At 42.4% G+C, this 20038-nt stretch overlaps 1 protein-coding gene and 1 pseudogene across 4 annotated transcripts in view; one reads left to right on the top strand and one right to left on the bottom strand.

Annotated features, from left to right (window-relative positions):
* The window catches only part of PDE8B (phosphodiesterase 8B), a 265319-nt gene that overhangs the window by 188466 nt on the left and 56815 nt on the right, over positions 1-20038 (top strand). The gene's annotated exons all lie outside the window — the stretch shown is intronic.
* LOC131831493 (ubiquitin-ribosomal protein eL40 fusion protein-like) lies at positions 176-653 on the bottom strand (annotated as a pseudogene).

Consider the following 20038-nt stretch of genomic DNA (forward strand, 5'->3'; position numbering starts at 1 on the left):
TTATGATAAGGATTGCATTGAATCTGTAGTATGGATGTTGTAATGGTGTTAATTTTTCTAGTCCATGAGCAGAAAATCTTCCCAATTATTTGTGTCTTTCTCAGTTTCTTTCATTAGTGTTACACTTTTTAGTTTTCAGATTAAAGGTCTTCCACCTCCTTGGTAAAAAATTTTTTCAGTGAAAGTGGAGCTTTTTTGAGGTCTCAGCACCTTGGGGTTCAGACAGAGGCCACCCTGTGGGCAAAGGAAGAGCCAGTAGAGGGGCCATATTTGACCATCTTTTGGGGACATGGGTTGTTGTATGGCCACACTTCCTACGGCAGGTGACAGCATAGAGGTGCAGGTGAGCATAACATTTGCAGCAGCAGATCATCTTGTCTTAGTCCTATTTCTGGGCCAGCTGGTGCAGGGAAGGCTTGATGATGCCACCCCCGAAGTGAAGCACCAAGAGCAGGGTGAACTCTTTCTAAATATTTTAGTCTGAGCAGGTGCAGCCATCCTCCAGCTGTTTGCCTACAAAATCAGACACTACCAATCAAGACAAGGATGCCCTCCCTGTCTTGGATTTCGGCTTTGACATTCTCAGTGGTGTCACTGGGCTACATCTCAAGGGCAATGGTGTTGTCGATCGCTGTCTTCACAAAAATTGGCATCTCTGTATCTGCCACAAGGCTACTACCACCAAACCACTTGGCCACCTCATTGAAGAGAAAGAGCTTCCTTGGTTAAATTTATAGGTTTCTTATTCCTTTTGAAGCAATTGTAAATGAAATTGTTCTCTTAGTATTTCTTTCTGGAATTTGTCATTAGTGTATAGAATTGCAACTGATTTTTGTGTATTGTTTTTTTTAAAATTTTTTTATTTTTTATAAACATGTATTTTTATCCCCAGGGGTACAGGTCTGTGAATCACCAGGTATTGTTTTTGAAAGCCTGCAACTTCATGGAGTTTTTTAGTTGTAACAGATTTTGGTGAAGCCTTTAAGGTTTTTTTTTTTCTATATAAGATTATATCATCTGCAAATAGTGACAGTTTTACTTTTCCCTTTTCAATTTGGGTATCTGTTATTTTTCTTGCCTAATTGCTGTGGCTAGGACTTCCAGTGCTATGTTGAATAAAAGTGGTTCCAGTAGTTAAGGGTATGCCAAGACCTCTCAGTGTCCCACAGCGGAGGATCTTGGACAGAAGCAAGATGCGAGCTGATTAGAAGCCTTGTCCCTCCAGCAGCAGCTTTTGAAGTATGCAAATGTTCCTGTTCCAGGCTAAGACAAGATGATAGACTTTTCTCTCTGCTGCCTCTGCACTGTGTGCTGGTGGGGCGACAAGGGGGATAGGCAGCATGTTAAGAACTGTGTCTGTTTGTTGCAGTCCTGTAGGATTCTTAAAAAATAAGCCCCAGGAGCCACTGGAGCTGGGTGATCAAAGGTTGTCCCTGGGTGACAGCCACAAAAACTGAGGTGCAATACATGTGCACAAGCTCCTTTCTGGGAGATACAGGTGGCATGAGGCAGGACAGAAGAAGAGTGAAATGACAGTGTCTGCCAGCCTCTCGATCTCTGGAGAGGATTGCAGTCAGCCCCTAGATATGTGTTAAATGAGAAGCCTGCTGTAGGGACGCCTGGGTACCTCAGTTAACATCTGCCTTCTGCTCAGGTCATGATCCCAGTGTCCTGCGATTGAGCTCTGCATCGGGCTCCCTACTCAGTGGAGAGTCTGCTTCTCCCTCCCCCTCTTCATGTTCTCTTTGTCTCTCTTTCAAATGAATAAAATCTAAATAAATAAATTAAATAAATAAGAGAAGCCTGTCCCTCAAGCTAAAGCTTTTAAGATAAGCAAATAGGCCTCTTTTCCAGAGAGGTTGGGTGCTTTCAGTTTTCCCTCTCTGCTCTGGGCCCTGGATGATAGCCGCCATGAGTCTGCATGAGCCCTTTAAGAACTGTAGTTCTGGGGCGCCTGGGTGGCTCAGTGGGTTAAGCCTCCACCTTCGGCTCAGGTCCTGATCTTGGGGTTGGGCCTCTCATCAGGCTCTCTGCACAATGGAGAGCCTGCTTCCTCCTTTCTCTCTGCCTACTTGTGATCTCTCTTTCCTCTGTTGAATAAATAAAATCTTTAAAAAAAAAATAAAAAAGAACTTAGTTCTCTCTAGCCTTGTGCGTCTCAAGGATGCAGGCCCCATTGGCTTATGAAACTAGATCTTTTGTGTGTCCATTTCTCAGGTGGAAGTCTTAAAAGATGAGGTCCCAGATTTGGGGTTCAGCCCCTTCACTCCACAGAGATAAGCAGGAAAAGGAGTTTCTCCTGACTATTGATCCACTGGGTGGGGCTTATGGCAGGATTCTTTCTCAGCTTTTCCTACCCTCTTTGCTGTAGGTTTTTCCCTCCTCGTTTGCCTGATATATAGGTGTTCAGCTCATTTCTGGATTTCTTTCAGAGGTGATTGTTTCATATGCGGTTGTAGATTTAGTGTGTCTGTAAGAGAAGGTAAGTCCTGGAATCTTCTGTGTCACCTTCTTAAACCTAAAAATTCCCGGGACAAATTATTTTCTAGACTTAAAAAACAGTGGTGGAGAAATTGTTAATAATACAGATTAAATTTAAATGCACATCCAGTTTGTAGGAGTTTCATTGTGAATAGCAGAAAAAATAAAAGAAACACTCCTCCAGCATTCAGAAACTATTACATGTTTCAGCAAAGAAGTTCACATTATTTTTTTTTAATATTTTTATTTATTTGACAGAGAGAGAGATCACAAGCAGGCAGAGAGGCAGCCAGAGAGAGAGAGAGAGGAGGAAGCAGGCTCCCTGCTGAGCAGAGAGCCTGATGCGGGACTCGATCCCAGGACCCTGAGATCATGACCTGAGCCGAAGGCAGAGGCCTTAACCCACTGAGCCACCCAGGTGCCCCAAGAAGTTCACATTATTAACAAATGAGTGGAGCTCCTATGCATCTGTTACAGGGCTTGCATCTTACTGCTTACAGTAAGTGAAAATGTCAGCTCCTATTTGTGTTGAAACTCCACTCATTCATCAGTTGAAACCAATACTAGGCTACTCATACCAGAGATCAGGAAAAAGGCAACAAAAGCATTCGGTGAGAATCAATCAGCTGTATAGAATTTATGGTAAGAATATTGTATGTTTTAGTATTTAGGAATTGCTGCACATCTTTTATGTCAAGTTGGCAAATTTTTCTCTTAAAGGATCAGATGGAATGTATTTTAGGCCCTACAGTCTCTGTCACAACTACCCTACTCTGCTGCTGTAGCAGGAAAGCAGCCATTGCCCAATCACGACCTGGAAATAAATGAGTTAGGCTATGGTATAATAAAATCAGTTACAAAACCAGGTAAAAATGTATTTACAAAGTCCCTGGGCCATAGTTTACTGACCTTTTTAATTAGTAGTGTTTACAGTAAACTTCAGTGTGGATATTTCTGAATTTTTCAGAAAGCCAGTTTGTTAAACCTTGACTGGCATGCCACCCAGACCACAGTCCCCATTCTGAAGGATCTCCCAGTAGCTCATCATTGTCTAAAAATAATAATAAAATCAAATTTTAAAAAATAGGGGACTGGGTGCCTCAGTCGGTTAAGTGTCCGACTCTTGTTTTTGGCTTAGGTCTTGATCTCAGGGTCATCAGTTCAGGCCCCACACTGGGTTCCATGCTGGGTGTGGACCCTACTTAAAACAAATACATAAATAAAATCACAGATATCTTTTAGGAGCACAGAAAGTGCTCTCTTATCCTGTCTGAGCCTACTGCCTACATCATTCCCTGCCACTCTGCTCTGCCACACCAAGCTCCTTGGAGTTCCCATCCACATACCCAGCCTTTCTGTCCCTCTGGGCACTGTACTTTTCCATTTGTCTAGCATGTTCTTCGTTCCTCCTGTCCTCCCTTGCTCACCGGATCCAGGTCATATTTCTCTGTGATTTTGCCCAGCCACTCTCTCTTCTTACCTACAAAGGACATCTAGACTTCCCACAATGGACACAGCTCACCAAGGGCAACATCCTGTCTCAGTGCCCTACACTGCCATCTCCCACTAAAGCTACCTGAACCCAGGAAAGAGTTGATGAGCGGAGTTTGCGGATGATCTTAGATTTTAATAATCATAAGATGTATCATGTATTGAACATTTTGTGTCCCCTATTGTGCAAGTGCTTTCATACATTAACTCCTATAATAATCACTGCACCTCTGTGAGGTAGATATTATGATCCCTGTTCTACAAATGAAGAAACTGAGGCTTGAAGTGGTTAAGCAGCCTGTCCAGGTTTCACAATGGTCACATGTGGTAGAGTCAGGATTCAAATCCGAAGTAGTTAGCATATATGAATGCATATATGAGAGAAATTAGAAATATTAGGTACGTATCTGAGCAGTCACATGAGAGAAAGGGCTACCCTTACTTGGGAAGCTGGGACCACTTAATGAAGAAGGTGTTGATTGAGGTCAGATAGAATTTATCCTTATAGAAAGAAGAACCCCATGCAAAAGAAGAAGGGCAACGAGAGACAGGAAAAGCAAGAATGGTTGGATTTGGCTTGATCCCTTGATGTCTTATAGCATGGGGGAGATGAAGCTAAGGGTGGAGTTGGGGCTCAGCTGCCCACCTGCCCACCTGCCTCTGCCTAGATTCCTCTGATCATTCGTTTCCTCCTCCAGGTGCTTACAGGTCCAGAGCCATCCTGATGGGTGTTTGGCCTAGAGTAAATTAGACCATGTACTCCCTGCTGTGATCCAGTCTCTATCTACTGAGGAAATGAAGTTGATAGGAGCATTTGACAAGCCATGAGAAGTTACAGCAGGGCAGTTTGGGGGTCTGTGTAGAATGCTAAGAGGGTGATGTAGCAAATTGTCTCTAGAGGAGCTGTTGCCCTGTCCTTGGAGAGGCTGGAGCCTCAGCCCTCTGTTGCTTATTTAAAGCCGTTGGAGCTCCTCAGCCCACAACCCGGTGGTAGGTAGACATTGTGTGTGGTCAGTTCTCACTGCAGCATTCCAGAACTTTCCCCATTGTATTTTGGAGTTATGCAGCCAATCAATACTTAAAACCCAGCCATGGTGAGGTTCCTGGCTGGCCCAATAGGGCATGCGACTCGTGATTTGGGGTTGTGAGTTCAAGCCCCACATTGGGCCTAGAGGTTACTTAAAAAAACAAAAACTGAGCATAGAAACTCGAGCATCTGTGCTAAAAGGATCTGTTGTTTCAGCTGTAGTCAGAGCAGCGTTCATCCTGAAAACTTTTACTCAAGCTTCTGGGCCTTCGTTTATGTGGTGACTTAGGGAGTTTTTAAGAGCAAAATTCCAGCAAGGATGGACTTCTCCAGTGCCATTGCTGAAAGAAGTGAGGACTGAGGAGGAGGAATAATTTGGAGGGTTTTCCATTAAACTTGCCGCCCCATTTGGGAGAAATCTGAATCCTGAAGTCGACTTCTTGCCCAGATTTCCTGAGTTTCTGGTGAGGATTTCAGAGCTGAGCTCCAGGAGACTGGAGGAAGCATGCATTTATTCCTCTTCTTTTTGACCATTCTGTACCTAAGCCCAGGAGTGGGTTAAATGATATTTTTCCTGATTATCTTAAACAAGACGACTGTAGAATGGCATGCTGAACAAGTGAGACCTTTGTACCTGGGGGCGAGAGGGAAGGAAGCAGAGGGCCTTTTCTCCACTGGTGCTTGTTAATCTTTCATTCTGACCAGGACTATGGTACTATGTGGAGAAATCAGAGTTCAGCCCACCTTCAGATGGCTTCGAGTGAGAAGCTTTTCGATCCTTAGAACCGTCAAAAGGAGCTTGAGTCTTAATGACAGAGCCTTGGCCTTGGAGTTATAGAAGAAGTAAAAGATAGCTTCCTACTAAGGAGGTTATATCCCATAAGGAACACTGGACCTGTTTGGCCATGGAAATCCCTGTGGGAGGAATGTTTCCATCTATCCCCTGCCCCTGGTTCCAGAGAGCTGCAGCCCCCAGAAGCTCTTATGTTGCAAGTTGAATACCATGAAAGGCTAATACAGTGTTCCTCAGCCCTGGTGGCACCCTGGAGTCACCTGCTGAGTTAAAAACCAAACAATACAGTGACTCCTGGGCCCCAGGGGCTCTGATGGAATGGGTCTGGGGTAGAAGCTGGGCACGAGCACTTCGAAGAGCTCCCCAGGAGATCCCAGGGTACTAACAAGGCCGAGAACCGCAAGGCTAGAGAATGAAGTCTCTGAGTTTTTTGGATCTGCCATGATCGGTTAGATGTGTCTAGGGAGATTTCCTGCCAGACGCTTTATAGAGGGACGGGAGTATGCGTGACCAAAGAACCACCACAGGATAGGCATTTGGAAGGATGGTGTGCGTATCACATGGGGAAGACCAGGCCTCGGTGGGAACTGCCAGGGGTGAGACAGGCTTCATCATCTCTAGAACTCCTTCCTGAGCCCTGGCACACAGAAAACATGTGTGGTGTGAATGTTTGCACCCAGGGGAAGGAGAGCTGCTGGGTTAGGGTACCAGCAGTGGCTTCTGTGTGTGTTGATCCTCAGTCCGTGTCTAGACTGGGCAGTCCATGTCTAGGGGACATGGAGCATACTGTGAACTCCGTTCCAGCCAGTTGGCGGGAGGGGTTTCTAGAACAGGCATTCCTATGAGAAAACTGACTGGGACAAACTGCTGTCCCTGCTAGTTCCATGAGCTCTGTGAGGAGAGGGTACCCTGCCTGTCTCCCGAGGAAACACCCAGCCCCAAGCCAGCATGTGGTGGTTGGGAAACACCCAGCCCCAAGCCGGCATGTGGTGGTTGGTGTTCTGACTGGTTCTCAGTCTTGCCGAGATTGGTTCCAGACATGGGAGCTTCTGTCTTTGCAGGGCCTGACCAGAAGGCACTTGAATTCCCAGTTACGGTCAGATTTGGGACATATGCAACAGAAGAAATTCTACAGCCCACCTCCTAAGCCCTGCTATCCATTTCAGCTGACAGTACTTGCTTTTATTTTTTTTTTCCCATTTCTTTTCCACAGTAATGTTTAATGGCTTTGAGCTCTGGTAGGGAAAGCAGTGGTATGGGTGGGATTTATTAAGTTTTCTGTTTCAATTTAAATTTGAAAAATTTATCTAGCACCCTTTAGGCCATGAGAACATCTATTTTTTAAAAAGTAATTTCTTTTTTTTTTCTTTCTTTTTTTAAATAACAACGTATTATTTGCTTCAGGGGTACAGGTCTATGATTCATCAGTCTTACACAATCATAGCACTCACTGTATAGCATATACCCTCCCCAATGCCCATAATCCAGTCACCCTATTCCTCTCCCCCTACCCACCAGCAACCCTAAGTTTGTTTCCTATGACTAAGCATCTCTTATGGTTGGTCTCCCTCCCCAGTCCCATCTTGTCTCATTTTTTCCCACCCTACTCCCTGTACCCACGCCCTGCCTCTCAAATTCCTCGTATCAGAGAGGTCATATGATAATTCTCTCTCTGATTGGCTTACTTCGCTCAGCATAAATCCCTCTAGTTCCATCCACATCGTTGCACATGGCAAGATTTCATTTCTTTTGGTGGCTGCATAGTATTCCATTGCATATATATATAACATCTTCTTTGTCCATTCATCTGTTGATGGACATCTAGGTTCTTTCCATAGTTTGGCTATTGCAGACATTGCTGCTATAAACATTTGGGTGCACGTGCCCCTTCGGATCACTACATTTGTATCTTTAGAGTAAATACCCAGTAGTGCAATTTCTGGGTTGTAGGGTAGCTCTATTTTCCTTTTGAGGAACCTCCTTGCTGTTTTCCAGAGTGGCTGCACCAGCTTTCACTCCCACCAACAGTATAAGAGGGTTCCCCTTTCTCTGTATCCTTGCAATCATCTATTATCTTCTGACTTGTTAATTTTAGCCATTCTGACTGGTGTGAGGTAGTATCTATCTCAATGTGGTTTTGATTTGTATTTCCCTGACGCAGAGTGATGTAGAGCACTTTTTCATGTGCCTGTTGGCTATTTGGATGTCTTCTTTGCAGAAAGGTCTGTTCATGTCTTCTGCCCATTTCTTGATTGGATTATTTGTTCTGTGGGTGTTGAGTTTGATAAGTTCTTTATAGATTTTGGATACTAGCTCTTTTTCTGATATGTCATTTGTGAATATCTTCTCCCATTCTGTCAGTTGTCTTTTGGTTTTGTTAACTGTTTCCTTTGCTGTGCAAAGGCTTTTGATCTTGATGAAGTCCCAATAGTTCATTTTTGTCCTTGCTTCCCTTGCCTTCGGCGATATTTCTAGGAAGAAGTGGCTGAGGTCGAAGAGGTTGCTGCCCATGTTCTCTTCAAGGATTTTGATGGATTTCTGTCTCACATTGAGGTCTTTCATCCATTTGGAGTCTGTTTTTGTGTGTGGTGTCAGGAAATGGTCCAGTTTCATTGTTCTGCATGTGACTGTCCAATTTTCCCAACACCATTTGTTGAAGAGACTGTCTTTTTTCATTGGACATTCTTTCCTGCTTTGTCAAAGATTAGTTGACCATAGAGTTGAGGGTCTATTTCTGGGCTCTCTATTCTGTTCCTTTGATCTATGTGTCTGTTTTTGTGCCAGTATGGTACTGCCTTGATGATGACAGCTTTGTAATAGAGCTTGAAGTCTGGGATTGTGACGCCACCATCTTTGGCTTCCTTTTTCAACATTCCTCTGGCTATTCAGGGTCTTTTCTGGTTCCATATGAATTTTAGGATTTTAGGATTATTTGTTCCATTTCTTTGAAAACAATAGGTGGTATTTTGATAGGGATTGCATTAAACGTGTAGGTTGCTTCAGGTAGCACAGACATTTTCACAGTATTTGTTCTTTCAATCTATGAGCATGGAACATTTTTCCATTTCTTTGTGTCTTCCTCCATTTCTTTCATGAGTACTTTACAGTTTTCTGAGTACAAATTATTTGCCTCTTTGGTTAGGTTTATTCCTAGGTATCTTATGGTTTTGGGTGCAATTGTAAATGGGATTGACTCCTTAATTTCTCTTTCTTCTGTCTTACTGTTGGTGTATAGAAATGCAACTGATTTCTACGCACTGAGTTTATATCCTGATACTGAATTCCTGTATAAGTTCTAGCAGTTTTAGAATAGAGATTTTTGAGTTTTTCACATAAACTATCATCTGCAAAGAGTCAGACTTCGAATTCTTCTGATTTGGATGCCTATAATTTCTTTTAGTTGTCTGATTGCTGAGGCTAGAACTTCTAGTAGAATATTGAATAGCAATAGTGATAGTGGACATCCCTGTCATGTTCTTGACCATAGAAAAGGGAAGAATTTGCTGCGGCTCTCAGTTTTTCCCCAATGAGAATGATATTCACTGTGGGTTTTTCATTGATGGCTTTGTTAATATTGAGGTATGTACCCTTTAGGCATTGTTGATATTGAGATGTGTACCCCCATCCCACACTGCGAAGAGTTTTGATCAAAAAAGGGTGCTATACTTTGTCAAATGCTTTTTTAGCATCTCTTGAGAGTATTGTATGGTTCTTGTCCTTTCTTTTATTAATGTATTGTATCACATTGATTGATTTTGCAGATGTTGACCAGGCTTGTAGCCTGGGAATAAATCCCACTTGGTCCTGGTGAATAATCCTTTTAATGTACTGTTGGATCCTATTGGCTAGTATTTTGGTGAGAATTTTCGCATCTGTGTTCATCAAGGATGTTGGTCTGTAATTCTCTTTTTTGGTGGGGTCTTTGGTTTTGGGATCAAGGTAATGCTGGCCTCATAAAATGAGTTTGGAAGTTTTCCTTCCATTTCTATTTTGTGGAACAGTTTCGGGAGAATAGGTATTAATTCTTCTTTAAATGTTTGGTAGAATTCCCCTGGGAAGCCATCTGGACCTGGGACTCTTGTTTGTTGGGAGATTACGGATGACTGCTTCAATCTCCTACTGGTTATGGATCTGTTCAGGTTTTCTATTTCTTCCTGGTTCAGTTTTGGTAGTTTATATGTCTCTAAGAATGAATTCATTTCTTCCAGATTGTCAAATTTGCTGGCATCTAGTTCCTCATAATATGTTTTTATAATTGTTTGTATTTCTTTGGTTGGTTATGATCTTTCCTCTTTCATTCATGATTTTATTTATTTGGGTCCTTTCTCTTTTCTTTTTGATATGTCTAGCCACGGGTTTATCAATCGTATTAATTCTTTCAGAGAACCAGGTCCTAGTTTCGTTGATTTGTTCTATTTATTTGTTTGTTTCTATTTTTGGTTTCAATTTTGTTTGTTTGGTTTCTATTTCATTGATTTCTGCTCTGATCTTTATGATTTCTCTTCTCCTGCTGGGTTTAGCCTTTCTTTGCTGTTCTTTCTCCAGCTCCTTTAGGTGTAGGGTTAAGTCGTGTACTGGAGACCTTTTTTGTTTCTTGAGAAAGGCTTGTATTGGTATAAACTTTCCTCTCAGGACTGCCTTTGCTGTGTCCCACAGATTTTGAACAGTTGTGTTTTCATTTTCATTTGTTTCTGTGAATTTCTCAAATTCTTCTTTGATTTCCTGGTTAAACCCATTCAACCCCTACCCTTTAGTAGGTTGCTCTTTAGCTTCCATGTACGAGTTCTCTCCAACTTTCCTCTGGTGGTTGACTTCTAGCTTTATAGCATTGTGGTCTGAAAATATGAAGAGAATGATCCCAGTCTTTTCATACCTGTTGAGACTTGATTTGTGACCCAGTATGTGATCTATTATGAAGAATGTTCCATGTGCACTAGGGAAGAATGTGTATTCTGTTGCTTTGGATGGAATGTTCTGAATACATCTGTGATGTTCATCTGGTCCAGTGTGTCATTTAAAGCTTTTATTTCCTTGCTGATCTTTTGCTTGGATGATCTGTCCATTTCTGTGAGGGGGGTATTAAAGTCCCCCACTATTATTGCATTATTGTCAATATGTTTCTTTGATTTTGTTAATAATTGGTTTATATAGTTGGCTGCTCCCATGTTAGGGGAATAGACATTTTAAGTTGTTAGATCTTCTTGCCAAACAGATGTTTAAGTATGGCATGGTATAGTGTCCTTCCTCATCTCTTATGATAGTCTTTGGCTTAAAATCTAATTGATCTGATATAAGGATTGCCACCCCACCTTTCTTTTGATGTCCATTAGCATGGTAAATTGTTTTCCACCCCCTTACTTTACATCTGGAGGTGTCTTTGGGTCTAAAATGAGTTTCTTATAGACAGCATATTGATGGGTTTTGTTTTTTATCCATTCTGATACCGTGTGTCTTTTGATTGGGGCATTTAGCCCATTTGCATTCAGGGCAACTATTGAAAGATAGGAATTTAGTGCCATTGTGTTGCCTGTAAGGTGACTGTTACTGCACATTGTCTATTCTCTATTCCTTTCTGGTCTGTTACTTTTAGGCTCTCCCTTTGCTTAGAGGACTCCTTTCAATATTTCCTATAGGGCTGGATTGGTTTTTGCAAATTCTTTTAGTTTTTGTTTGTCCTGGAAGCTTTTTATCTCTCCTTCTATTTTCAATGATAGTCTAGCTGGATATAGTATTCTTGGCTGCAGGTTTTTCTCATTTAGTGCTCTGAATATATCATGCCAGTTCTTTCTGGCCTGCCAGTTTTCTGTGGATAAGTCTGCTGCCAATCTAATACTTTTACCGTTGTATGTTATAGACCTCTTGTACTGGGCTGCTTTCAGGATTTTCTCTTTGTCACTAAGACTTGTAAGTTTTACTATTAGATGATGGGGTGTGGACCTATTTTTATTGATTTTGGGGGGAGGTGGTGTCTGTGCTTCCTGGATTTTGATGCTTGTTCCCTTTGCCATATTAGGGAAATTCTCTACTATAATTCTCTCCAATATACCTTCTGCCCCCATCTTTCTTTCTCCTTCTTCTGGAATCCCAATTATTCTAATATTGTTTTGTTTTATGGTATCACTTATCTCTCGAATTCTACCCTCGTGGTCCAGTAGTTGTTTGTCTCTCTTCTACCCAGCTTCTTTATTCTCCATCATTTGGTCTTCTATATCACTAATTCTCTCTTCTGCCTCATTTATCCTGGCAGTAAGAGCCTCCATTTTTTATTTCACCTCATTAATAGCTTTTTTGATTTCAACTTGGTTAGATTTTAGTTCTTTTATTTCTCCACAAAGGGCTTTTATCTCTCTAGAGAGGGTTTCTCTGATATCTCCCTTGCCTTTTTCAAGCCTGGCTAGAACCTTGAGAATCGTCATTCTGAATTCTAGATCTAACATATTACCAATGTCTGTATTGATTAGGTCCCTAGCCTTTGGTACTGCTTGTTCTTTTTTTTTGTGTGTGTGTGGTGAGTTTTTCCACGTTGTTATTTTATCCAGGTAAGCATATATGGAGAGAATAAAAGGGTGGCAAAGACCCCAGAAAAATGTATGCTAACCAAATCAGAAGAGACTCCAATTGGGAGGAGAAGAAAGGGGGTAAAGAGAAGTTAAAAATTTTTTTTTAAGATTTTATTTATTTATTTGACAGAGATCACAAGTAGGCAGAAAGGCAGGCAGACATGGGGGGGGGGAGGAAGCAGGCTCCCTGCTGAGCAGAGAGCCCAATGCAGGGCTTGATCCTAGGACCCTGAGATCATGACCCAAGCCAAAGGCAGAGGATTAACCCACTGAGCCACTCAGACGCCCAGGGAAATTAAAAATATATATACATACATATATATATATTTTTTAATATTTTAATTTATTATATACATATGTATATATTATATGTATATATATATATGTATATATACATATATATTATACTGGTGAATAGAACAGAGCCAACCACTTGATTTTGGGTATATTTTGGTCTCTTAGAGGAAACTACCTCCCAAAATTTTAAAGAAAAACCAATATATACAAAAATAAGGATAAACATGCTGAAGGGATGGAATATGACTGTAATGATGAAAGTTAAACATAAATTCTAAAAAAAGGAATTGGTAAGATAAGTTGGTTGGAAAAAGAAAGAAAAAGAAAGTGGAGAGAATTTGCCTAGGCTGGAGACTAGAACAAAGCCCTGTGCTAGATTTGGGTATATTTTGATCTATTAGAAGAAATTGTATCCCAAATTTTTAAGAAGAAAAAACCTTATAGGGGTTTTTTTAGGTATTAGATATTTAAGTATTAGATATTTAGGTCTCCTAGTCCTCTTGCTCCTCCCCCCAAAAGTAATTTTCAATCAGTCATATATAAGAGGTATATAAGAAATAAAGTTAGATACAGTGAAGGATAAAATATGACTATAATAATGATGGTTTCAAAAGATTTTTTTTCAGAAAGGTATTGCTAAGATAAACTAGTTAAAAAACATTAAGAGGAAAGTGGAAAAGTCAAAAAATTGGAATAGGAAAAAAGTAAGATTTAAAAAGTTTAACTTTTCAAGACTAATCATGGGGAGAAAGCCATGATTTCTATGCTTTGCTTTCCCCTCCTCTGGAATTCCCGTTGTCCTTGATCTGTGAGCTTGGTCTTGGCTGGATGTTCTTGCTGATTTTCTGTGGGAGGCGCCTGTTGCAAATGTCTTTGCCTGAGGCAGAATTGCCCTGCCCTTACCAGGGGCCAGGCTAAGTAATCTGCTGAAGTTCGCTCTTGGGAGCTTTTTTCCCTAAACGCTTTCCGTAGAGCTCTGGAAGACAGGAATAAAGATGGCGGCCTCCCAATCTCTGGCCAGGATGAGAGCTCAGGGCCCCACTCTTCAGTGCACCCTTGGGGAAAAGCGCTCAGTCACTCCCATCTCCCTGGTCTCAGGCTGCACTCTGCAACCTGTGACCGAGCGTTTCTATCTCCAGCACACAACCCCATTTGGAGGCTCCAAACCCAGCAGATTCCTGCCCTGCACTCCCGTGCTGTTCTTCCTGGAGGAGGAAGGAGGGGGCCTCTCTGGATCTGCCACTTGTGGGGGTCCCTGCTGAAGAGTAGTGGCCTGACTGTGCCTTGGATTATGGTTTAAGGTAACCCCAAGCTGAGAGCTCACTCCTCAGCTCTGTCTCTGTAGCCCGCTTCCCCGCTCTGATACCTGGGGATTCTGCCACACTCAGACACCCCCTGTCTTTCTGTGACCCTGTGGGTCCTGAGACCACACTGTCCCCATGAGGGCTCAACCCTCAGCTTAGCCTCTGGAGCTACGTTCCTCAGTGGAGCAGACTTCTAAAAGTTCAATTTTGTGCTCCACTGCTCCACTGATGGCTGGGAGCCAGTCCCTCCCCCCGCGGCCTATCTTCCCGTCGCTTCGGCTTCACCACTCTGTAGGTCCTACCTTCTGGAAAATGGTTGATTTTCTGTTCCTAGAATTGCTGCTCTTCTCTTCAATCTCCTGTTGAGTTTGTAGGTGTTCAGAATGGTTTGATAACTAGCTGAACTCCTAAGACCTGATGATATTTCGGTCTCCTAGTCCTCTTGCTCCTCCTCCCAAAAGTAATTTTCGATCAGTCATTGTTCTTGGGACCATCCAGGACATAGATGGCATGTCTGGTTTCTCTCCGTCATTGTGGGGCCCGTTGAGGTGGCGGCCTGGCTGCTTGTGAGGCTTGGAAGCACAGTGTACTGTGTAGAAGGTCTGCATGAGGGGGGACACCCTAGCCCTGTCACCAGATTGTGCACAGTCCCCTGATAAGGCCCTGGGGATGCTGAGCTGTGCTGGTTGGCCAGGCTCGGGCAGGAGGGGCTTTTTTCTTCAGAGCGGTGACAGGGCAGGTCACGAGCCCTCACTGGGCCCCATGGTTGCTGCTTCCTCTGGGCCTTGAAAGCCTTTGTGTGCTTGGGAGTTTATCACTATGGAAATGCAGGCTTCGGGGCGACTGGGAATTCTCTGGCTGCAGCAGTGCCATGATGACCAGTGGGCCATGGAGGTTGCAGGGCTATATAGCTCTGGGGCAGGCACCTGTGCCTGTCACCTTACTTTTGATAAGTCAGTAAGCAGGGATAGTTGGAGCAGTGGCTCTGGAGCCATTCTCTGGATTAGGAGTTTCAAGTGGTATAAATACTGTAGCATCTGGAAAATACCTAATGGTGGGGGTGGGTTCTGGGTTCTAGGCTTTGCTCCTGACCGGCAGCCCCATGATGGCCAGCAAGGGCTCTTCAGGATCAGGGTCCCCTCAGGACATCTGTGCCAGTGGGGTCATGAGGCAGCCCCCAAAGGCCCTTCCAGAGGCAAAAAGCCTTATTGGGACTTCTCAGCTCATTGTCATCTACTGGGGCAGGTGCTGAGGAAAAGGACCTTTCAAAAGTTCTTTTTAGACAGACTGCTATTTGGAAACTTAGAAAGAAGAGGGGTTGTAAAATTTGGTTTCCCAAGAAAACACAAAACAAGTACCTTTCCCTAAATATGAAGAGAAAATCAACTTGTTTCCTAATGACGTGGCTTCTCCTGCAGCCACTGGAGGTGAGCCAGCCTTTTATTTTCTGGGACTTGGTGGCATTCCTCTGATGACACTGAGCATCTTGCAGCCGGCTCTGTGGAGTGTGCTGTATGGAAAAGCTACCCCCTCTTGTGGTTGAACTCCTCTCTGGCCCAAAGCACACTTGCCCGCCAGTCTTGCTGGCAGTGTTCTTGACTTGAATTCTCAAAATACCAGTGGTAGCCTGGGAAGTGTTACATTTTGCTGAGGTTCTAACGTCACTGAGTCACAGACCAAAGTGAGTTGTGTGCGCATGCATCCTGGCACAAACAGCCTACGCTTCTTTTCCTTTTTACATATTTTTTATTTTTGCCATCTTTCTCGTGAACTGGTTCCGCTGGGCATCCCTTTGGAGTGTGATTGTCCCCTCCAGCTACTCAGTAGGGGCCAATGGAGCTGGCACGGCCTTGGTAATGAATATGTTCCCGTAGGAGGCTAGGGCTCCTCACGGGTGGAAGTCACCTGATGCCCTGGAGAAATCTTGACTTTGAGCATCGCATTTGTGGTAACAGACTCAGAGAAGAAAGTGTGACTCATGATGGTCTTTCAGATCCAACTTTTCTTCCTGCAGAACATAAACTTTCCCCAGCATCACTGAGGTAAAGCCACTCCTCCGCTCCTATCCATCTTGTGGTCCATGCCAGATTCATCTTCCCAGCATACCACTCGGATCACTTATGTTCATCTTAAAAACTTGCCCTTGTTCCCTGTTGCCTGTGAGGTCTGCCCATGTGACTTGCAGTCCTAGCATGTGACTCCTTGGCCGTGCTTTGACATGCCACATGCTTTCCCCCATGGAACTTCCATTCTAGAAAGCTCAGCTTCTTGGCTTTTAGTGTTTGCTTTCCAGCCCCAGATAGATAGTCAAAGGCAGATTTAGGATCTAGTTCCTTCTGCTGAATGTCCCCTCCACAGGCCTTCTGTCCCTTCTGAGCATCTGCTACACCAGTGGCATCACAATGCTCAGCACTTTGACCAGGTCTTGTCCCGTTATGGTTACCATACAAAGGAGCTTCCAGTGTCTTCTCCTTCCTTTAGGATCTTAAGGGAAGTGACCAACATGGTTGACCCTTGAACAGCATGGAGGTTCTGCGTACCAACCCCCAGCACAGAAGTGCACGTGAAACTTTTGAGTCCCCCAAAACTTAACTACTAATAGCTTCCTGGTGAACAGAAGGCTTTCTGATAAAATATTCAATGCATACATATGTTCTATATACTGTATACTGTAATCTTATGATCAAGTAAGCTCAAGAAAATGTTTTCAGAAATGTTATAAGTGTAAGGAAGAGAAAATATATTTTCAGTGCTGTATTCACTGATACTGTAGTTTATATATCTGTTTACATGATGAATTTTTGGTACCTGCATCAGTATTATCTTACATGATAGAGTGCTGTATATTTACACATTTTATACAGGACATCAAAATTGGTAAGATAATGTGAAAAGGAAATTCATATTTATTTATAGTAATGATTCATGCATTGATAAAAGAGCAGCACCATGATTGCTTTATTGTGGTCATGTAATTGCTAGGGTTGCCTCATGGTAGCCTAGCCTGTGCACTAATGAATGAATCATTATAAAAACTTAATGGCCTATAGTATTATAGTATTCATAATGCAGTACGAGAAATATTCTTACATTTTCTTAAAGCAACTTACCTGTGATGATAGGGTTGACATGCAGTTTCTCCAGTTATGAGAGAGAGGTAGTCTATACAGCAAGATAATTCTTTGAAAGCAAAGGCATAAAACACATTATGAATCTTCTATTAAATAGCACTCGCCTTCCACCTGTATAAGAGTAGGTGGTGTGCTCCCCTCCAAGTCTGTCCCATGATGTTCTACGCGATGACTGCTCAGGTGATGATGAAGACGCAAAAATGACTCCCACGGTTCTTGCCCTACAGTTACTAGGTTTCCAAATGAAGACATTCACATACACAGCTGATAAATTTATTACCTGTATCACATGATGGTTTCCTCTTCATGAAATGGAAATGGGTCACCATAAACCTCTTTTCCATCTTGTCTTCACATGGAGTGAACTGAGAAGGAGGAACACGAGGAATTGGTCTTTCTGTCTCAGCGGGTCAGAGGCAGAAGATACGGCGGAGGTTTACGGTGGCGGAAGGCAGGAGAGGCGGACGTACTCGATGTAACCTGACAGAAACACCTCATAATGCCTGTCTACTGTCTGTATGTTTTCTAGCACCGTTACTTCTGTGTCCCCTTCATCATCATCTGGCTCTGGTTTGGAGGCACTCATGTCCATCAAATCGTCTTCTGTTGATTCATCTGGTGTGATGTCTATCAGTCAGCTCTGGAATTTCTCCAGGGTCCATATCTTGAAACTCTTTACTCCCTCCTTGTTGTCTTCCCACCATATCCACGCTCTTTGATTATTTTCTTGATTGGCTTTCATAGGCCTGGGAAGTCTTACACAGCATCTAGACACCATTTTCTCCCGCAGGAATTTGTTGTTCTTGGTGGGATGGCTTTTACAGCTTTTTCTTTAACAGTCGTGGTGCCTTCGATGGTGAAATGCTTACAGACTGAGGATGTTCTTCTGTTGGGGTTGTCTTCCATAGCATCAACAGTCCTCCCCATAGAGCACCATGTTTAAGGAGCCTTAAAGTTCCTTATGCCTCCCTGGATCTAGAGGCTGCATAAGACACATTGTGTTTGGGGACACATAGACCACTTGGATGCTGTTGGTGTTGAACTCCTGAGCTTCTGAGTGGCCAGGGGCATTGTTCAGTATCAAAGGAACTTCAAAAGGCAATCCCTTCCAAGCAGGGTTCTTCGTGACTTTAAGGACAAAACATCCATAAAACCAGTCCAGAAAAATCTCATTCTCCAGGCCTTGTCAGTGTACAGCTGTTGGTGAAGCTGGCGGCTCGTATTGCTCTCAGCCTTCAAGACTCAAGCGTTAGTAACTTTATAGACAGAAGAGTCCTGACGGTAAAAGCTGACTTCATTTGCACAGACTAGTAGAGTTAGCCTTTCCGTTCCTGCCTTAATTCTGGTGCTCTCTTTTCTTCACTGATATCATTTGTGGCCTTTTTTTTTTTTTTTTTTTTTTTTTTCTCCAGAGTAGAACCCTTTGTCTATATTAAAAATCTGTACACACAGGTATGTCAGCTCCTCCATGATCATCTTCATGAGGTCTGTGAACTTGCCTGCTGCTTCTTGCTTGGCAGAAGCTGCTGCTCCTGTTCCCTTGACATTTTAAGATTCAAATGTCAAACCATCCTTGGCTGGCATTAAATTCTCCAGCTTTGGATCCTCACCTTTCTTGTGCTTTGTCATGCAATTGACTTCACATTTTCCTCAAATCATATGAGAGTCTATGGGTATGACTTTCTCTTTTAAAATTTATTATTTTTTAATTTCATTTTTTTTGAAGTATAATTCATGTACAGTGTTATAATAGATCAGGGGTCCAGCATGTTGATTTAACAGTTCTATGCATTACTCCATGCTCACTATGATGAGTGTCGTCACTGTCACCATTGAGCGTTATTACAATATTATTGACTATATTTTCTTTGCTAAACTTTTCATCTCTGAAACTTATTTTTTCTACAACTGGATCTTTGTGTCTCTTAATCCCCCTTAGCTATTTTGTCCATTCCTCCACCCACCTCCATTCTGGCAACCCCTACCTTGTTCTCTGTATTTAAAAGTCTTTTGTTCATTTGTTTTGCCCTTTTAGATTGAACGTATAAGTTAAATCATAGGGTATTTGTCTTACTCTGTGTGACTTACTTCATGAACATAATGCCCTCTAAGTCCATTCATGTTGTCACGAATGGAGAGATGTCATTATTCTTTTATGCCTGAGTGATAATCCATTGTACAAATTTACATATTCCATCTTCTTTATCTGCTCATCTGTGGATGGACACTTGAGTTGCCTCCATATCTTGGTTATTGTACATAATCCCACAGTAAACATTGAGGTGCATCTATCTTTTTCATTTAGTGTTTTCATTTTCTTTGGGTAAATACCCAGTAGTAGAATTCCTAGGTCATCACATATTTCTATTTTGAAACTTTTGAGGAACCTGCCTCCTGTTTGCCACCATGGTTGCCCCACTTTATACCAAGAGTGCACAAAGTTTCCTTTTTCTTCACAACCTTACTAGCACGTTTTTTTCCCTCATCATTTTCATGCTAGCCATTCTGGCTGTTGTGAGATGATACAGCAGTTTTGATTTGCATTTTCTGATGATTAGTGATTCTGAGCATCTTTTCATGTCTGTTAGTCATCTGTATGCTTTCTTTGGAAAAACATGCATTTGGGTCCTCTGCCCATATGTTAATTGGATTGTTTGGTTTTGTGGTATTGACTTGTATAAATTTTTTATATATTTTAAGTATAATCCTTTATTAGATACATCATTTGCAAATTCTTCTCCTGTTCAGTAGGTTGCCTTTTTGTTTTGTTGATATTTTCCTCTGCTATGCAAAACTTTGTATTATTGTGAATCACCATTATTTTATTTTTGCTTTTGTTTCCCTTGCCCGAGGAAACCTATCCATAAATACATTGCTAAGGGTGATATTGGAGAGATTACTGCTTGTTTTCATGAAGGGTTTTAATGGTTTAGGACATCTTTTGGTGTTCACTC

The sequence above is a fragment of the Mustela lutreola genome, chromosome 5 (genome assembly GCF_030435805.1).
Source record: "Mustela lutreola isolate mMusLut2 chromosome 5, mMusLut2.pri, whole genome shotgun sequence".
Lineage (NCBI taxonomy): Eukaryota > Metazoa > Chordata > Mammalia > Carnivora > Mustelidae > Mustela > Mustela lutreola.